This window comes from Neomonachus schauinslandi, chromosome 4, assembly GCF_002201575.2.
Source record: "Neomonachus schauinslandi chromosome 4, ASM220157v2, whole genome shotgun sequence".
Taxonomy (NCBI): Eukaryota; Metazoa; Chordata; class Mammalia; order Carnivora; family Phocidae; genus Neomonachus; species Neomonachus schauinslandi.
The window spans coordinates 148,679,260-148,697,200 of record NC_058406.1 but is presented as its reverse complement, the minus strand read 5'-3'; the positions used below and the strand labels follow the sequence as shown (position 1 = coordinate 148,697,200).

Here is a 17,941-nt window from a genome sequence, read left to right as displayed (position 1 = left end):
TTGCTTGTTACAGTAGAATAACAACTAGACTAACTCTCAGAAGACATGCACTACCAATCACTATGTGGTTCCAGCTCTAACTCCAATTCTAAACTGCTTGTAGTCCTCCACCCTACCGCAGAGCTTCATGCCTCTGTGCCTTTCTTTCTTGCTACTCCCTCAACTTCTGGGGGTACTGCTGGCTGACAACCAGCCCGCAGCTATTCGCCCTCTTCCAGAATTTCCTTCCTTGCAGGTTGTCTTGTTCATTGAGTACTTCCTTATTTTTTTTAGCACAAAAAGAGGGTGTGATGCATTAGAGAAATATGGAAGAAATTGTAAGAACACTAGAATTGAGTGGCTGTGCTTAGGCAATAGACAGTGGTCGTGAGTGATTAATGTATAATCAAAAGCTAAGTGTGGAAGCCAGACCATTCCTGTGGTAGCATATAAAGAGGCTTTCATCCCCTACACAGGAGAGCGGAAAAGGCTGATGACCTTCTTAATCGTTATAGGAAAGCTTCAAAGCCAGTAAAATTCTCAACTTAGGCAGATACTACACTTGATCTTAGCCAAAAGGCCGAGAAGCGATTCAACTTAGGCAGGTCTGCTGTGCAAAGATTAGGACTCTGGGTGGCCTGTGCTGGACTTTGTCTGGGAATAAGGGATTGTAACCCAAAGCTGATGCAGGATCTGGCTAATATGTACCAGCAGGAGTTCAGAAAATATGGGACTGTCCCTACAAATGTGGGATCAGGGAGGGTGGAACATAGAGATGAATAAGGGAGAGTTTGTCAATATGGTAACAACTTTCCACTGACGCGGGATTTAATACCTGACAATGACCTCAGGAGATGATACTAATATGCAGCTAAATTAGCTTTTTAGGAATAGGGGGAAAGTGATACTCCACACTAAAGGAAACACAAATGTCAGAGTTGCCAAGGCAGGTGGCGGAGGAATGGATCAAAAGTCCAGAGAGATTACCAAATAGATACCAGAGATTACCAGATAGATATACAAGATAAATTACCAAAGGCAAGAAAGCCCACCAGCCAACCCTTTACTGCAGCAATCAGGATGCACTGATGAGAGGGGCACTCTCTCATGAGAAGCTCAGCAGTAGCTGCCGTCTGTGGGCCAAGTAGGAGGTGTTGCTAGAGAACTAAGTTCCTAAGAAGGGTGATACAGACCCAAGGTAACAGTGACCAGGCAGCAGCGATTAAATGTCAGAAGAAGGTGGGTACAGTCATCATAATGTAGAAATTGTGGCACAATGCTAGGCACAGAACAAACCGCACAGGAAATGGATACTACAGAATGATTAGAATTAGTTGGGCAGAGAAGGAAACCAGACATTCTAGGAAGAGGGAACTGAGTACACAAAGATGTGGAGGTGTGAAACAGCATGACAGATGTGGAGAACCAATGTAATGGGTGTGTAGAGGAGGAGATGCTGTGGACAGTCAGGCAAGGATCAGATCAAAGACTAGGTCAGTTAGAGCGTGGAGTTTATCATAAATGCTACAGGGAACCATTAAGGAATTATATAAGCAAAATAATGGTACCTGTAATCCCAATTTCAGGACAATGCGATCATATTTCCATAGTAGCTATAGAAGTGTTCTAAAAGATCATCTCAGTCAGCTATTGATATATAACAAACCATCTCAGTGTCATAAAACTATATTCATTTATTCTAGCTCACATGTCTGCAGGTTGGCCAGGCCTGTCCTAGGCTGAGCTTGGCTGGCTGTTCTGCTTCAATCTACAAACCTAACTGGGCTCAGTTCCTTGCTGTAGGGTGGGCTCAGATTTGCTCCATGTATGCTCATTCTGAGCCCCAGGTTCAAGGGGAAGCACTGCTGAGTGAGGCTTCTTCTCAGCCTCCTTGGTGTAGTTGACTATCCAGGACATCTCCTTCCCATGGCAATGGCAGAAGCCCCAAAGTGCAGGCAGAAACTGTGATGTCTCTTAAGACTGAGGCTCAGAACAGGCACACAGTGCTATCTACCCACATTTCATTGGCCAAAGCAGGTCAGATAGCTGAGTCCAAAGTCAAGAGTCAGGGAAGTACATTATAAGCCTCTAATGAGAGGAACTCCAAACTCACTTTTAAAGAGTGTAGATACAGGGAGAGGTGAAAAAGTGAGGTTAACAATTCAATCTACCATATATATATATATAGTGGAGCCAGACAGACTGTCACTTAATAGCTCCATGGCTTTCCATGAGTTATTTAAAATTCTTCAAACATCTGTTTTCTCATCTACAAAATCTAGATTGATACCTCTCTCACCTTATAACTGATTATAAGTATTGCATGTGATAATGTCCATGGGTGTGCATTTTGAGCATCAGTACTAATTAGGACCTCTCTGGTAGTTATATCCAGTGTGCCATGACTCTATTAGTAAAAACTATGTAGAGGGAGATCAACAGTTGGACGTTGGTGCTGCAAAGTCACCATATTGAAGAGAAACAAAAATCCAGCAAAACCCAGAATGAGTGCCCCAAGATGCCTATTAACAACCCCTCTGCTGGCAACTCCAGCTATTTGTCTTTGAGGAGAGATGTATCTCCCAAAAGAAAGGCCAGCCATTTGCTAATATGTGTTTGGTCTGACAGTTCTTTTACATATCCACTTCATTCTTTGGCAACTTGAATTTTTGGTTCATGAATAAGAGGGGTATTTACCCCAGAAGGGTCCAAGATGAAGCTGGGCAGGAAGGACGCAAATGGAAAAAGCACCTCCTGGCATTGCTTTAGAGTTGTTCTCCCTGAGTCTGCAGCTGCTGCCCTGTCCAGATGGCCTCCCTTGGCTGAAGAATTGCGCCAAAGACAATACCCAAAGTGCTCTTATTTATCTTCTCAGATTGAGACAAACTGGTTCAACATAACACAGCTCTTTGAACCCAAGCCTCTCGAGTCCCACAATGATGCTCTTTATCCTGTTGGTATAAACTAGATAGGCAAAAGGCTAAGCTGCTGTATAAAAGACACCATAAAATATAGTGGTTCCAATAATACTGACATTAATTTCTCTTTCATATAGCCTAGAGATGGGCAGGCAGTCTAGAATGGGTTGGAGGCTGTGGTCCCTATGGACTTCCAGGAATCCAGGTTCCTTCTTGTTTTTTTGCTCCAACATCCTCAAGCAGCCCTTCCCAATGGAGTTTTCACAAAAGAATTAGGTTTTAATGCTTTAAAGCATCCATGTGTTAATGAATTAACTTTTCCCCTATGTATCTAGAATAGTATAGCTTTGTACCATCCTTGGAATAATGGAGATAAGAGTTACTTAAGTCATTTTCTGTAAGACTTAATTCCCTTACAGGAACCCTGTTGAGATAGGCTGCTAATGTATGGTTCTTATCCCGTGGTTGAAGCTGGACCCCAGCACCATATCTGCACATTCCAGTCTATAGAAAGGGAAACAAAGAAGTTAAAATAGAGATTCTTTAAACAATGTAACATGGGAGTTGCATACATTACTTCTGCTCACACCTGATAGGCCAAAATATAATTTCATGGCCAAATCTAGTCACAAAGTTGCTGGGGAAATTAGTTTCCAGCTTGGCAGCCATATGCACAGCTAAAACTTTTGGGGATTCTATTACTAATAGGAAGGAGGATGGAATAAACAGGGAGATAATTATCAACCTCTGCCGCATTTGACTATTATTCTTTAGACAGTAAGTTTCATGAGAGCAGGAACTGTCTCATTCACTAAGGACAAACAAGTAAGTATATTTTTTAGCATAGCATCTAGTACACAGAAGACCCTTAATGATTGTGATTAAATTCCATTTATATATCACCATAAGGTATCCAGACACTTAAAGTATGATTTTCAAAAGACCCAGACACTAAATACTTCAATGAATACTTATTTAACATTTTCTTCTTTTTTTGTGAGAGATGAGGGAAATCTTGATTTGTTCTGAGTTAAGTTTCTCTTTGTTAGTTTTAATTTTTGATTACTTTGACTTTCCAAATCTTCAGGATCAACTTGTGGACTTTCATAAGCCTGAAGAAGAAAACCTCTCCTCAACTGGGACACAAAGGGTACTGTTAGGATATGATAATTATGTGGAACAAAGGAGCTGATATTTGTAAAAAGCATATTAGAATGGTGCCTGACACATAATGAGTGCTATATAAGTGTCATGGATGATAGAAGATAGAGAGATGGATAAATGGATGGATGGTTGGATAGATGGAGGGATGGATGGATGGATGGATGGGCAGAAGAAAGGGAGGAAATGCACTGAGAAACAAGCCAACATTTCCTCCATATTTTGGAATAGATTATAAGATTTTCTACTAAAAGCAGAAACAGTCACTAAGCCTCTATGGTAGGAAACATCTCACCAGAGACCTGAAGATTCATTTCTTTGCTTGACTGACCTTGAATGTACTTTGCCTACTACATGTGCTATGGTCAAACTAATTGATTACTGATCTCTTAGGGGAACACTAAAATGACAAGCAAAAGTAGCAGGACACTGGTTTAACAGGGCCTGACTCAGAAGGAGGCCAGTGCCACAGCAAGAAATTCTAGGATGTCTTATAGAATCCTCAGCCCAGGGGTCCCTGAGTGGCTCAGTTGCTTAAGCGTCCAACTCTTGATCTCAGCTCAGGTCTTTTTTTTTTTTTTCCCAAAGATTTTATTTATTTATTTGACAGAAAGAGAGACAGCAAGAGAGGGAACACAGGCAAGGGGAGTGGGAGAGGGAGAAGCAGGCTTCCCACTGAGCAGGGAGCCTGATGTGGGGCTCGGTCCCAGGACCCTGGGATCATGACCTGTGTTGAAGGCAGATACCTAATGACCGAGCCACCCAGGCGCCCCTCAGCTCAGGGCTTGATCTCAGTTCAAGATCTTGAGTTCAAGCCCTACTTCGGGCTCTGCGCTGGGCATGGAGCCTACTTAAAAAAAAAAAAAAAAAAAAAAGTCCTCAGACCTGCCTTCTAGAATCATTCTCCTGCATATTAGGGATAATCTAGCACTCAGAATATTCCAGGATAACAGCTGTCTGGGACATGTAAAATGTGTCCACTCCCTGGTTTTGGTATAGGTGTCTGTAATGGATGCATGGTTTTGCCCACCATGCATCCATTCTCCCTTTTTCTGATGATAGCATTTTGCTGCCCTTCTAGGGATCCTTTCCATATGATTCTGATATAGTTGTGCCCAGCCCCTGCCAGAACCAGAATAACCACTCAGAGTATGCCATCTTCCTGACGATGTGATTGACTTTTGAATGGATATATGACTCAAACTGTTCGTCCTTAAAATTTAGTAGAGATAATGGAAGAGAGAGAGGAGATTCTTCTGGAGAGATGAAGGAAAGTGGAAGTTGCCCTATTCGCACAAAAACAGACACATAGATCAATGGAACAGAGTAAAGACCCTGGAAATGGACCCTCAACTCTATGGTCAACTAATCTTCAACAAAGCAGGAAAGAACATCCAATGGAAAAAAGACAGTCTCTTCAATAAATGGTGCTGGGAAAACTGGACAACCACATGCAGAAGAATGAAACTAGACCATTCTCTTACACCATACGCAAAGATAAACTCAAAATGGATGAAAGACCTCAATGTGAGACAGGAATCCATCAAAATCCTAGAGGAGAACACTGGCAGCAACCTCTTCGACCTTGGCCACAGCAACTTCTTTCAAGACACATCTCCAAAGGAAAGGGAAACAAAGCAAAACCCTACAATCCCAAACCCTATGACCCAGCAATTGCACTACTAGGTATTTACTCCAAAGATACAGATGTATTAAAAGGAAGGGGCACATGCACCCCCAGGTTCATAACAGCAATGTCCACAGTAGCCAAAATGTGGAAGGAACCAAGATGCCCTTCAACAGATGAATGGATAAAGAAGATGTGGTCCATATATACAATGGAATATTACTCAGCCATCAGAAAGGATGAATTTGTACCATTTGCCTTTGCATCATTTGCATCAACATGGATGGAATTGGAGGGGATTATGCTAAGTGAAATAAGTCAAGCAGAGAAAGACAGTTATCGTATGGTTTCACTCATATGTGGAACATAAGGAATAGAGCGGAGGACCACGGGGAAGGGAGGGAAAACTGAGTGGGAAGAAATCAGAGAGGGAGAAAAACCATGAGAGACTCTGGACTCCGGAAACACACTGAGGGTTACAGAAGGGAGGGGGCTTGGGGGGCGGGGTAACCGGGTGATGGGTATTAAGGAGGGCACGTGTTGGGATGAGCACTGGGTGTTATACGTGACTAATGAATCATTGAACACTACATCAAAAACTAATGATGTACTATATGCTGGCTAACTGAACATAATAATAATAAAAAAAAGAGAGTGGGCAGGAGCTTGAAAAAATAAAATAACGAGTTATATTGATAGAGTTAAAAAAAAAAAAGGAAGTTGCCCTATTCAAAAACATTTCTCCTAGCTCTAGAAAGGTCATATGTGGTGAAAAAACATAGCCAAACCAAAGAGGGAGGCAGAGTTGAGCACACACCAGAAGGGAAATAGTGATACATTTGAACCCCAAGATCCAGTAGTGCCTAAAGCTAGCTTGCCCCTTTCAGCTACATGCACCAATACATTCCCATCTTTTATTTAAGCTTATTTGAGTTAGAATGTCTGTCATTTGCTTCCAAGAGAGTTCTGATTTACAAAGTCCCTGACTAGATTCAGTTACCCTAACAGCTCCTACAGTTCTAGGATGACCGGACTGCTGAGGACCCATAAACAGCTCCTTCAGTTATGTCCCAGTGCCTCAGAAAATTCCTCCATGTTCCATTTTATACTTTCTACTCGAAACCCTCTTATTCTGGTTCCTTATGTCTATTCCTATCCCATGTCTGGTACCTGGATTTCTTTGGATCAATATGTCATGGTACATGGAGCCTGACCTTCCATTTCAGTCTCACCTTGAATGTAGTTCCTCCCAAAATCCTGGACTGCACCCTTTTTATCCCATGGGCTAGTGTTTCCAACCTCTGCATCCAGCCCAAACCCCTGAGCCAGACATCTCTCCCAGCGCAAGAGCCACTGAGTCATTTTAGTTTCTTCAGTGGGCCCTGCAGCGGATCTTGCAGGTCCTCTTAGTACATGTTCACTTTCTTTTGATATTGCTGCCCTTGGCTTTAATTTGCTATTCAGGAAACCCAAAGACCAAAACCTCCTCTCTAGCCCACCAAAATAGTCATACTATTTTCCTCATATTTGGTAATAGGGAATTTTGATCGGAAACAGTAAGAAAGAATAAGCTTTTCTAAAGAGGTTAGTCATTCAAATAAGGAAGCCCTAAAATCCACATTGCACGAAACACTCTGACCACACAAAGAAGAATGTAAGACTTTTAGCCTTATGGGAATCTATCCCTATAATGGGCTCAATTGTGTCCCCTCAAAAATTCATATGTTGAAGTCTTCACCCCCAGTGCCTCAGAGTGTGACTATATTTGGAGATAAAAATCTTTAACGAGGTAATTGAGTTAAAATGAGGTCATCAGGGTGGGCCCCAATCCAGTGTGACTGGTGTCCCTATTGGAAGAAGAAAGGACACAGATGGACAGAAGATGATCTGAAGACACAGGGAGAAGACAGCCACCTGTAAGCCAAGGAGGTCTCAAATGGAACCAGCCCTGGAGACACCTTGATCTTGAACTCCTAGCCTCTAGAACTGTAAGCAAATAAATGTTTCTTGTTTAAGCCACTCAGCCTGTGCACTCTGTTGTGGTATACCTTGCAAACTATTACATTCCCCTATTAGTTATTAGTAAACTGGCATCTCTCCTCATCAAATCCTTTGGGAAAGAACAATAGAAATCTCTTTCTGGCTCTTTCTCTCAAAAAAAATACCCACAGAAAAGAAACCCATGGTATTTGTGGAATTACCACCAAACACTTATGATTTATCTAGTAACTAAGGAATAGATCTGGGGTCTCAGTCCCTGGTGAAGGAGGAAGCTAGTGGTAAAGTGCCAGCATTCTTTCTCTCCAGAGTCAAGGATGGTCCCTCTTCCTTGGCTTCTTTCCCTTCTTCTCTTCTTCTTGAATAATTTGTGCAAAAGCTATTAGATGGAGCTGAGCAAGCAAAGTTGTATGTTGGGGGTTAGGGAAAAATAAGCTGTGGTGGCCCAGAACAGGGTGCTAGAGCCTGAGTGGAAGGAGGAGGGTATCCAGACAAGGGCTAAGCCTAGCACAGGGTAGCCTGACTGAGAAGAGTGAGAACATTTATGTAGATGGGCTGCCTGGTGTGAAGAGTTGACACCAAGCAGGATAGGGTGAGTCTCCATGTGGGAGGGTGACCCCATGTGGGGTGTCAGTAGCCAGAGCAAGGTGAGGAGAGTGTCCCTTCCCCCCAGTGTAAACAATGAAGTCTGAGCAGAGTGAAGAAGGCATCCATATGGCAGGGTGGCTCAGCATGGTGTCAGAGGACTAGAAGGATGACGAAGGCATCCACATGGGGGCGGGAAGGGGGGCACCAGCATGCTATGTTGGGGCATCAGTGGGGTGAGGAGGATGCCCACAAAGAAGGGTGGGGTGGTGTGAGTTGGCAGGGCTTAAGCTGAGTAAATGGGGCATCCATGTGATAGGTCAGCCCAGCGTGGGGTGTTGGAGCCCAAGTGGTGTAAGGAAGGTAGAATGAAGGAGATTGGTTGCATAGGGGTGGATTGATTCAATAAATAAATATATTAAGAGCAATGAGAGCTAGGTGTCTCATTGTTGGAGAAGGAAATTACAAATATGAAAAGGGGAAAACTAGAACTCTGTGGCACTGGATTAAAATTGGAGATGATGCTGTGAACACACAGGTTTCAAGATAGATAGGTAGATGATAGATAAGATAGATGATAGATAAATAGGTAGATAGATGATAGATAAGAAAGAGAGAGAGATGATAGATTAGATAGATAGATGATAGATAGATGATAGATAGATAGACAGATAGATAGATAGATATTGTAGACAGGTAGATAGCTAGATTTTTTAATGTAAAAGTGTACACCCACACATCCGCACATTCCCAAGTTCTATGCATGGAGTGGATCTGGGAGCAGTGATACTCCAACAGCAAAAAGCATACTGAGTGCATAGATTTTGGTTTCTTAACACTATTCTCCACTAACAGACAAGGGATTCTTGGATAAATGGCTGCCAGATGAGCCTGATAACCTCTTTTTGTACCAAAAACTACAAAAGTGATCAAAGAATATAGAGACATGTCACATCCAAAGGACACAGAAGCCAGCTTAAAGGGACTCCTACAAGCCACATAGGGAACAATATAAGCTTGAAAATAAAGATAGTAGCTGATTATGACCCATTAAATAAAGTAGGAATCTATGAGCCCATACTGATATGAATAAATAGCAAATAACAATAGCAGATGGGATGGGGCATCAATCATGTCAGCAGCTTACTCTCACCTACTTCGGAAAAGAAAATCAAATTATTTGTACTGCAAATTTTCTGCAAATTTGGGATCTTTTCCAAATTAAAAAAACAAATAAATAAAGTTCAAGAATGCAGGACAACTGGCTCAGTCTCTTCAACAAATTTGTGTCATGAAAAAAGGGATAGATTAAAAGAGGCTCAAGGGACATAACAGGCAGATGCAAACATGGTCCTGGATGAGATTCAAGTTTGGGTAAACAGTGATAAAGCACATTTTGGAGACAATCAGGCAATGTAAATACGGTTTATTATTAGATAAGAAGAAATGTGTTGAAATGGAAAAGTGGAGATCATCGATCAGAAAAGGGGGGGGAACAGGCAATAAAATAGAGCAGTAGTATATATCATGTGATTTCGTTTTATGGAAAAAAAGAGAAATACAAATAAAGTTCTGGAAGGATAAATACTTACTTTAGCACTGGTACTCACGGAGGGGTGGGAATATTTTTTTATTTTGTGATTTTCACTTGTCTTTATTTCCTAATATATGACAATGTACATGCCCTGATTCTGTAGTAGTAAAAGATATATATTTTTTTAAGATTTTATTTATTCATTTGAGAAAGAGAGAGAACAACAGAGAGAGCACACAAGCAGGGGGAGAGGCAGAGGGAGAGGGAGAAGCCAACTCTCTGCTGAGCCAGCTGGGGAGCCCGATGCGGGGCTCGATCCCAGGACCTGGAGATCATGACCTGAGCCGAAGGCAGACGCTTAACCATCTGAGCCACCCAGGCGCCCCGAGATAATTTTTAAAAGTAAAATTTAAATAACAGAATTGGGGGAAGAGTCAATGGAGTCGGTGTTCACAACTTTGAATAACTCACATTTGTATCAGTTGGGACATGTTAATGTCACAGGAAACATCTGGGCAAAGTCCTTGAAGCAGGAGCCTAGGGTCCCTAACTCTGCTATATGTGTCTGAGAGCTGCCAGTGCGGTGTGTATGGCCATATCTGTCCATTTTAATGCCACATAATTAATGTCTCATTTTAATGCCATATAATTTTAATGCCTCAGTTATCTCACCTGTAAAATGGGTACTAATATGCTGTCTCAGAAGATTATTGGGAGTATTACATGAGTATTTGTAAAATGTTGAATAAATTATTAATAGATACCAACACACCTCACTTACACAAATAAAAAATTTGGGATCATCTCCGTTTTTTGTTTCGTAAAGAAAATAAAGAGTATCTCTGTTTTTTGCTTCACAGAGATATTATAGCCTCCCACTTCAGCTTGGAACTTGGTAAGCAGTCCCCCTTATCCACGGGGGATACATTCCAAGACCCCTACAATGGATGCCTGAAGCCACAAATGGTACTAAATCCTATATATTGTGTTTTTTTCCTATATATACATACCTGTGGTAAGGTTTAATTTATAAATTAGGCACAGTAAGCAATTAACAACAATAACAAATAATTACAATGTACTATAATAAACGTTATGTCAATGTTGTCTCTCTCAAAATATCTTCCTGTAATGCACGCACCCTTCTTGTGACACTGTGAGATGATACAATGCCTACGTGATGAAATGAAGTGAGGCGAATGACACAGGCATTGTGACATCACATTAGGCTACCATTACCCTTCTGATAATACATCAGTGGAGGATCAGCTGCTTCTAGACCAGGGTTGACCATGAGTAACTGAAACCACGAAAAGGGAACCCATGAATAAAGGGGGACTACTGTATTTATTTTATGAACTCTAATATTGTACCTTCTGTATGCTAGGCTTCTAAGTGCTTTACAAATAATAAATTTTTAATCATCATAATAATCCTATGAGGAGGGTAATCCTATCACCTTCCCCATTTAAGAAGTGAGGGAAGTGAGCCACAGAGAGGTTAATTAACTTGTGTAAAGTTACACAGCCAGTAGAGGCAGGGACAGAATTAGAACTAGGTAGTCCAAACTCTCCGTCTCAACCTACGCTGCCGCTCTTACCAGCACATAACCAACTACAGAAGAGTGCTCCAATTTATAGATCAATGGGTTTCCAAAAGTTCACTGGTAAGCTAATGTTTAAAGTCCTAATGCATTTTCCACCAAAACAATATTACAAATTAGGTTTGGTTACTAAGCTAACCTATTTAAATAGACCAAACTTATTTAACGCACAACATGGCTGACTCAGAACAACTATGGCCTCAAGATCAGTGTCCCTCTGGGCAGAGGATGGTGAATAGGTTTCATCTTCTGACCCAGTTTCAATCAATTACCTGGAGCGCTGTCTGGAGAAGAATTCCAGGGTTGGCCTTAGCAGGAGAGCATACAGGGATCATCTAATGGTGCCTGCCATGACTGAAGAAGTAGGAAGAGAGGCCCCAAAGCTGGCCATTTGCCATCCCTGCTTCAGATCCTTTTAAACCCTGACTTGAAGCTGTAAGCTAAGTCCTGCAACCTGGTCTCTGGACATTTCTCAGTCTTGAGTGCTGAGGAGTCCAGGAAATGGGGGAAGGGAGTCGGGCAGGGATTCTGAGAGCAGAGGGGGAGGCAGAGAATGCCCGGGGCTTCTGTGACGGTGTAGGAAGGCCTGGTGAAATCAGTGGCTAGGGTGGGGCTCCTCCAATGGGGTGACAACAGCGGAATGATGGGTAATTTGTAAGTCGGGTATTCCTGTGTCAGCCCACGTCCTTCCTCACATCACAAGCATCACCCCAGTGATCCACACACCAGCAAGCAATAAGGAAGGCAAGATGAGACTTGACATTGTCTAGTCTCGTGGCATTTCAAGAAGTTGTCAGAACACTTAAATGACTCATTCTGGGTCACACGTTGAGGTCAGAACATCTGTCACGAGTTATATATAAAAGCAATGTCAGAGTAGAATGAAAACGAGTACATACAACCCAGCAAGATGATCCCACAAACCACCAACTTACGTGCAGGACTAGTAAACTACGGTTTGGGATGGGCAGATCCTCGCTCCTACAACGGAGGTTTTCAGAGAGGGACACTGGAACACGAAGTCGATTTTGCATGTGGTTTGCTGAGGACCTATTTCTCAAGATAAACCAGAAAAAATAATTACCTAAAGCTAAAAGTGAATCCCAAGCTCAGTTGCATTTGAGAGAGGAGTGCAGCCCAGGAGGCCCACAAAATGTCAATGTCAGCTTTCGAAGGCACTTCACAGTTGTTGCGAGAACACCGTTGGAATAAAGCCAGGCAGATTTAGAAGCAGCCCAGTCCCTTAGACACAGATGACACTGCCAAGAGCAAAATAAAAAAGGGCCATTGCCTAGCTTGGCATCTGGGTCCTGCAGCTGCCAAATCATATCCAATAACCATGCCAAAGTAATCCACGGAGAAATTCCCCATAAGAGGCCCAGTGGCCCAGCAAGCTAGAAAATTGCCTATGATCTAGGCAAGCGGTGGGTTCCAGTCCTCCAGTGTTTGCTTAGATTGCCAGGCGACTTGAAGCAAGTCTGTACAAAGATTTCTGCTCCTGTCTTCTTGTTCATAAAATGGGCACTTCACTTGTAGCACGTGTGTGTGTGTGTGTGTGTGTGTGTGTGTGTGTGTGAGAGAGAGAGAGAGAGAGAGAGAGCAAAAACAAAGAGAGACAGAGAGGGCACTAGGAGATGATGATAAAATGAATAAAGCTTTTTTCCCAAATTGTCCAGAAGACAGGGTCCATAGGATTAAATGAACTAAAAAGAGGGGTGGGGAATAAATAAAAGGACTCTAGTCACTTCCTAATCCCTTCTCCCAGTAGGACAGGAAACTGTAACACAGGGACTAAAATCCCACCCTGTAGCCAGAAAAGTCCTGCCCACTCTGCTAGGGAGAAAAAAGGAAGCAAAGCAAAAACTCAGAATTGTTGGCCAAGCCAGGCAGAAGCTCTGCTCCCACCTGCACATCTGCCTTGGGCTTTTCTTCTTTTCAGATTGTTGCAAGAAAACAGATGGCTGCAGAAGCCTGAATTTTAAATTTATGAATGGAAATTTGAACAGATGTTAGCAATCAAGATGGCATATAAGAATTTTTCTCATACCATGTTTACAGCCCAGCCTCCTTCACATAAATGGGAGAGAGGGTCATAAAAAGGGTAGTTTTTGATCTCAGGACAGCATGGATCCAGCATGGTAATTATGTGGCACAATAACGGAAATGTTGAAAGAACAAAGAAAGAAAACACTAATCAGCGCCCTGTATAAATGCTAAATATTTGTCTACAAAATGATAAAATGTATCCGCAAGAAAACCATTAACCCATCAGAGTACTTTCTGTGTTTTAAGTAGGTGAAGTTCAAGCCCAGGGTTTTAACAAATATCTGTGAATGCCTGCTTACTGAAATTCTGTTTAGGCTTTTGACATGATATAGATTGTTTCGTTTGGTTTGGTTTGGTTGGAAGTCCCCGACATATGGGGTCTTACTAGATTTCAGAGAGGAATTGAGTGAAAGGCTAGTCAGAGAGATGGGTTTATATGTGCCTGCGTCTATCATCCAGTGCTAGGGACTGGGTTAGGTCCTAAGGGCAGGTGGGGAGCGGTGAAATGAGTCAAAGCTGATCTAGGTCCTCCACATGCTTAGAATGGAAGGTAAAAGCAGGCTGGAACAAGGTATATGTTGAAGGTTACAGGAGTGAAGAGAAAGTGTTAGGAGTGAGTTGGACAGTTAGGTAGTCAGGGCCAGGGTCCCCAACAAGAAAATATGGATTCAGGACAGCTAAGATAAAACACTAACATCCCATTTTGCAGCTTAGACAGGACCTCACTAGCTTTCTGCTTTGCAGCCTTTGCAGAAATGACTTCTGCAAAATGTCCTAAAATAAGGCAATGAATCACACAGCATTTGTCACCATCACGGGCAAAGGGTAGTTAAGACATAAGCCCCCAGATGTCAGCAAAAAAGACCATCTGCAGGTAGACATTAACCTAATAGGTAGACAGATATATGACCAAAGCCCTGGTTGGCACAACTCAAAACACCCTGATTGCTGAAGATAGAGCTCATAAAACCCTTTAAACTTAGAAATTGCAAGGGCAACCCTCTAGGGTCCCCTCCCTCTCTGGGAGCTTTATACTCTTGCTCAATTAACTTTGCTTTGCTGCTCACCACTCTTCGTCTGGTCTACCTCTTCATTCTTCAAAGTGGCATGACCAAGAACCACGGGCACTAAAGGCAGAGAATTCCTGCTACGAAAGGAGTGAGGTTGATTGGGGACTGGATGATGATAGTGGTTTCCAATATCCTATGGGAAGAGTCTGGAGCGTGGGGCCATCTAGGAGAAGAGTGTCACTCAGGGTTTGTTAGTAATTCTTACTGGCTACATTTTCAAAGTATGGGGTGGCCATAAAGTTTGGAAACATGGATCATATTATGTTATCAGGTAGTATTGTATAAATGCCAGGGAACCATTTATTGTATATTCACCTGGATTTCCAGATGTTGTGGCCACCTTGGCTCTCCAGAATCCCATCACTTCTCGCCACTTCCATGCGCGATGATGGTCTCTCCTTGAGTACTGCAATAGCCTCACGAGTCTTCCTGCTTGTGTATTTGCCCACATCCCCCACTCATAACCAATCTATCCTCAACATGATGATCAAAACAATCCCTTTGAAGCAGTGGTTCTCAAAGTGAGGTTCTGGACCATCTGCAGCAGCTACACCTGGGAAAGTTGGTGGAAATGCAAGTTTTTGGGTTCTACCCACCTACAGAACCAGAAATGCTGGAGGTGGAGCTCAGAAATCTCTTCTTTTAAAGAAAAAAAGATTTATTTATTTATTTTAGGGAGAGAGAATGAAAGAGAGAGTCCGCGAGTGGGGGGAGGAGCAGAGGGAGAGGGAGAGAGAGAATCCTCGAGCAGACTCCCCACTGAGCAGGGAGCCCAACTTGGGGCTTGAGCCCAGGACCCTGAGATCATGACCCGAGCCGAAATCAAGAGTCGGCCACTCAACCGACTGAGCCACCCAGGCACCCCCGGAAATCTGTGTTTTAACAAGAGCTCCTAGTGATTCTGATGCCTACTAAGGTTTGAGAATGAATTGTGAGCATAGGCCAGATAATGTCACCCTTAGCTCCAGATCCTGTAAGAGCTAAGGTCATCACATACCAGGTCATACATACACCATCTGGCCCATGGATCTTTCACTGGCCGTCCACCACTCTAGGCTCTAGCTCATTTGCTCCCCTGCCACACAAGGCCTTAGCACTTGCCCTTCTGCAGGAACGCTCCCCAGCACCCCAAACGTCCCTCCCCCACCTACTGTGGCCCTCACCACCTTCAAGCCTCTGCTCAAATGTCTTGTTAACACAGTACATATTGATTGACTGTCTCTTCCCACTGGAATGTAAGTTCCTTGAGAGCAGGGACTTTGTTCTCTTGTTTCCTGTATTCTCCAAGCCTGGAACTATGCCTGGTACATAGTGAGTGCTCAGGACTCACTTGGTGGAGGAAGGAATAAATAATCCTGCATGGAGGTTCTATCAGATGCCAGATAGCATGTTAAGTGCATCACCTCACTGAATTCCCACAAGCCAGTGCACTGGGTGTTATCTTTATTTTACACAGGGAAAAAAAGAAGTAACAGACACTAGAAAAGGAAAGGACTGAGATACGTGTTATCAGAAAAGGGAACTTCATGATCCCCAAGTCCTGGGTCTGCCATGGAGCCAAGTCCGTCTACATTTTGTAGCCTCTTTCCTGCTTTTCCTTGCAATTGGTCTAGACAGAGGAAATGCAAGCTTACTCTGGCATTTACCTAAGCAGAAAGTAATTAAGGAGTCAAAAATCCTGCTTTCAATGACCCCAGGACAAGGCTACAAGTGGGAGGAGTATTGTTTTGTTTGCTGATATTTTCCTATTGTAAACAGAGATATTTCCTCAATATTCAAATAACTTACTCCTTTGCCCAATTACTTATTTCAGTTTTAAAAACAGTTCCTACTGTATGTTATTAAGGACCTGGTAGAAGTGGATGCTTTAATATGCTTATTAATTTGGCTCAAAAATGAGCTATGGTGCATTATGGGGATTTTCCCCCCTTGCAATGAAAGATTGTGTTCCCTGCTAATAGGTATCTGAGAAAATGAAAACCCAATTCTGTGACCAGTACTGAAGAGCGAAACTGGTAGTAGTTCCTCTAAAGAGTTAGACTGTGCTAGAAGGCAGACCTGGGGCCATCCTCTTTCTTTACCTACTTACCTCTCCAGATGATCTCATCTGGACCCAGGACTTTTAATACCATCTACCTTCTGTTCACTCCTTTGTCATCGGTCGGGGTCTAGGAAGGAAACTAGAGCCCATGCTGGTTAATGCAATAGAAGGAATTCAGTCCAGGGAATTAGTTATGAAGATGTTGGAAAAGTCACAAGGGCAAACTGGGGAAGGCAGGATAACCCAGAGAACAGCAATGGCAGGAAGCCACTACCCTCCCTAAGGCTGGGAGACAAAGCGGGGAAGTAGGGTTCATGAGAGTTTAAGAACAGTGGGAGCTGGGAATTTGAAGGAGAGTTGGTCCAGTGGGAATTCAAACCATTGAACAGGTACATCAGTGCTAGAGATGCTGCCCAAAGTTGAGAGAGGGGAAAGTACTCCAGCTTTTCCCTTCCTCCTGACCTCTAGTCTTCTGCCAGTAACCTTCCGTTGGCCAAACTTTCTTAGAAGCCAGTTGGCGAGGAAGCTTGGGAAGCATCGTTTGCATGGGGCATCCCTTTCCCTGCCCTCCAACTTCCATACAGAGCAGAGCAGGGAAAAGGAAATGAGCGTGTCGACAGGCCAGTGATGGACACTATTCCTAAATCACTATCTCCAGCTACCTCTTCTGTGATTCTTACATTCAGTAAGTTGTTCATCTGACATCTGCACTTTAGTGTCTAATATTTCTAACTTAACGTGGCCCAAAAGGAACTCTTATCAGTCAACTCCCCGATATTCCTTCTCAGAATGTGACTCGCTCAGCTTAGCCAAAAACATGGATGTCATCTTTGATCCCTTTCTTTCCTTACTGCCTACTCCTTACAACCTTTTAGCAAGACCTGTGGATTCTACCTCCCCAAACAATTCCTCTCCACTCTTCTCTATCTCCACTATTACCACCTTAGGCCAAGCCACCATCATTTCTCCTCTAGGTAACAATAATTATCCCCTAAAGCGGCCATGCTACCCCCCCCAACTTGTCTCCTTATAATGCATTGTCCAGGGGTCAGGTCCTAAAGATCTTGAGGGCAGGTACAAGGAGTCAGGAGCCACTGAAGAGGAGTGACATGAAATAATTTCTATCATAAAGAGATCAGCCTGGCTTCATCGTGGGAATAAAATGTAAGTGAACAAAAGTGGAGGAAGGAAGACCAGTAAGGAAGCAATTACGCTTCTCAGCTATTGTCATCCTTCCTTTTCTACCATGGGCAACCAAGGTCAAACACTGGCCTTGTCACAGTTCTTCCAACATGCCAAGCTCCTTCCCTGTTTAGGGCTTCCCACAGCCTGGAAGGCTTGTCTTGATTTTAGCACAACTGGCTCCACATCCTTCAGGC

The 17,941-nt window shown here is 43.0% G+C and overlaps 1 pseudogene; it reads right to left on the bottom strand.

Annotated features, from left to right (window-relative positions):
- Nucleotides 1–495: 495 nt before the first annotated feature.
- LOC123324811 lies at nt 496–571 on the bottom strand (annotated as a pseudogene).
- Between the last annotated feature and the right edge of the window lie 17,370 nt (nt 572–17,941).